Source organism: Echinops telfairi, unplaced genomic scaffold (genome assembly GCF_000313985.2).
Source record: "Echinops telfairi isolate 266 unplaced genomic scaffold, ASM31398v2 ScPeMD7_60;HRSCAF=208, whole genome shotgun sequence".
Lineage (NCBI taxonomy): Eukaryota > Metazoa > Chordata > Mammalia > Afrosoricida > Tenrecidae > Echinops > Echinops telfairi.
In genome coordinates, this window is record NW_022103958.1 from 2,062,649 (window position 1) to 2,066,297 (window position 3,649).

The window sequence follows — 3,649 nt, forward strand, 5'->3', positions numbered from 1 at the left end:
AGACCCAGAACAAAAAGTTATATCAATGTGATTGAGAGGGAGGTCAGAGTGGAGACACAAAGATTTTCAATGCTTTTAAAGAGGTTTTGTGCAGCAGATTCACCCAGTACAGTGTGTCTCTAGATCTTTTGACTGCTGCTTTCACACACAAGCATTGCTTATTGTTCTAAGCAAGATACAATCCTTAAAAAACTCAATCTTTTCTCAGTTTCTCATGATGTTTCCAAATTATCCATTTGTGAGGATTTGGGTTTTCTTTACATTGAGTTGTATTTCATATAAGCCAGCTTCTCTGATTATTTGCTCAGCATCATATTGAATAAGTATTATGTGAGGATACAACCCTCACACAAATATTTCCTGATTTTAAACCATGCAGTGTGCTCTTGTTCTATTTGCACAACTACCTCTTGATCCATGTGCAAGTTCCACACGAGCACAATGAATTGTTCTGAAATTTCTGTTCTTCTTAAGGTTGCCTATAGTTTGTTCATTTGATCTTTATTGCTGTGATCTCCAGCCCTTGTTGAAACTTGCCTTTATGGACCCTCATGTGACCAACCTCCTATTTATGTCCAACAATGGGGCCATTTACATCTAAGGATCTCATACTTTACCATCCTGCACTCCCTGCAAAATCACAGTGCAGAAGGAAGGAAAAAACACTCTCCACTTGCACCTCTCACATCACTGTGGTCATCTTATCCTTAGGTCCCTGTATATTCATGTACACACGTCCACCAACCACTTTTCCCAAGGACAAATTGGCAGAACTGTTTTATACCATTGGCACACCTTTTCTCAACCCACTCATCTACATCTTATGGAATGCAGAAGTAAAGAATGCCATGAGAAAGCTATGGCATATCAAAATTAACACATAAAGCAAATGATCAAATGAGGATATGATGACCTGTTCACCAATATGATTCGATGTGGACAGACATCAAATATAATTGTGCATATTATTGTACAATAGTCAATCAGATGTAAAAGGATCATTGTTTTTATAGTTAACAGTATGATGTAAATGTCTAGCATTTCATGTCACAGTTAGATACAGTGCCAGAATAATTGAGATCTATATGGACCAATGCGACATCAACTTGAGTTAATCATTTCCTGAAAGCTCAATTCTTCCACTGCTGCATATGAACAATGCATCATAATTCAGCATCTGTACTCTTTTAATACATAATAACTTTTCCAGTCACAACCATGCAAACTTGGGAGAATACATAAATGCAGTGCATCCAATTCTCTATAATCTTTCATTCTTTTTAAGATACATTTTGAAGTAGGCAATCTATTTTGATACCTGCAGGTCAATTGAACTCAGTGGTTAGGTTTTCCTTTCTATTTGATCACTGCCTTATGCTTGAATATTTCCATATTTTTGAATCAGAGACTTTTTGTTTGTTATTGTTTTGGCATATTGATATTCTAAACTAATTATTTCTCACTGTTGCCTTTCAATATTAAAGAAAGAATGTTGAATATAAATGCATCATCTTAGAAATAGCTCTGACAAAAAGATAAGTAAGAATATTTTTAAAGTTCTGCAAAACATAACACATGTATTTCATCTTAGGCATCATCTGTCACATCCACATTTGTGCAGGAAAAGTCATTGTGAAGAGCACAATGGAAACTTTTGTGACAAGAGTTAATAGTCATTGAACCACCTATATGGGACCAAATTTAGAACAGCAAGTAGAAAGTTTGCAAAAGGAGTTTAGGGTCCAGTGGGTTTGTGAGAATAATGGAAGAACAATTAGAGAAAAGAGAGTGAGAATGATTGCATGATTAAATGAATGCCATTAGTGTAACTGAATTATTCATGTGAAATTCTGGAATCAGTATGTAGTATGCATATACGCTCAACCATTCCAAAAGTATCATAAATTGTATTAATATGTCTTTGATGCTCAAATGAATCATTTTCCCTGGTGCAGTTTCAAACATATTTTTACCACATGTCACTTGTCTTCTGTCCATAACAATGGTCTAGTACTTTTAAGATGTTTTACAGGAGCAGAAAGCCTCATATTTTCCCTCAGAATTGACTGGTGGGTAAAGACTACTGACCTTTGTGCAGTTAGCAGCAGCTCAAGGTCAGTCCTTATGACACCAGGGCTCCTGATCCTGGTATGTGTGCTTCTTTTATTCAGTATTTATGTACTTGTCTAAAAGGAGAAAGCCTAAATTCCAAGGGCTTGGCTGCTATCTGCTATAGCCCCTAGTCTTTGAAAACAGAAAGTGTCCAAAGTTCCTTTTGGTACATAAAATACAGCTTATGGCATATTTATAATGAAACTATCAGAACACAAAATAAAATAAGACTATATGTGTAATTTTAGATAAATATATATCTAAGTGACTTTTAGTACAAACAAATGTATCTGGGAAAATATTATGTTTGGGTAGGGAATAATGTCTATTTAAATTAGATGTTCCTTTGAACTATCTGGGGTATATCATGATCATATGATAGGAAAATCTCAGATCTTAAAGAAAATACAAAGAAAGACTAAGAATAGAGAAAAACAGAAACAATGTCATTGAGCTGATGCGGACTCACAGTGAGGTTGTCCTGATTTTCCGTGGGGGTTGAGTCCAAAGCACACAGGAGAAACCTAATCCACCTGAAAGGATACAGGACACAATGAAAATTTTAAAAATATTATGGAGTTAATAAAAATTTATAAAACAACAAAGATTCTCATGGATTTATAAGCTTATTCTTAAAAAAAACTTTTACAAGTTTAATTTTTAATCTCATTGTTACATTTCCACCACTGCCAACTCAAATCCAACCCATGACAACTTGGTAAGACAGAGTGGACCTGTCCTATAGCATTTTCCAGCTTGTAAATCTTTACAGAGGTAGATTGCCACATCTTTCACCCACCTAACAGCGTGTGCATTCAAACTGCTGACCTTCTTGGTTAGCAATCAAGCAAACCTACCACTGGGTCACCAGCACTCCTATTTCTAGATTAAGGGTCTTATTTTCATATTATTATATCTTTGGGGTGAAGTGAAATTTCTAACTTAAATACGGTTCATCTCTCCAAGTCTTTGTGACTCCCACCAAGTAATTGGGAGGGACCATGGCACGGAGTGTGTGAAACCATAGTAGAGGTGATTAGTTGACTCTGCCATTACTTTGGGTCTGAGATAGTCATCTCAAAGCAGGAACCAAAATTCTCAAGATCATTAAGAAAGCATAGCCAAGAATCTGTAAGATTGCTGTCTGATGTGGAGGAGGGAGCAATGACACCAGAGTTCTTGCCACATGGAAACCATAAAACTAAGCAAAAGAGTGGCACTAAGCTTTGAGACAGAGCTAAGTGTCAAGATTATAGTGCAGGGTGACAGGTTTCTGACCCACAGGACAAGGCAAAAGTCTAGAGCCTGTCTAGCAGAGAGGCTGAAGACCAGACAGAGTTGGAGCTGCTAGTTGAGAAGAGATACTACTGCAGACAAAAGACTTTATCCTTAAAGTTTTCTCATCCTAACTTGTAGTAACTTGGTAACTTTCTTAATAAACTTCCACAGTGGTGAGTGTTGTCTGTGAATTCTGTGTGGGAAGTGTAACAAATGAGTGAACCCAGAATACACCGAATTGTAGGAGGAATATTTACTT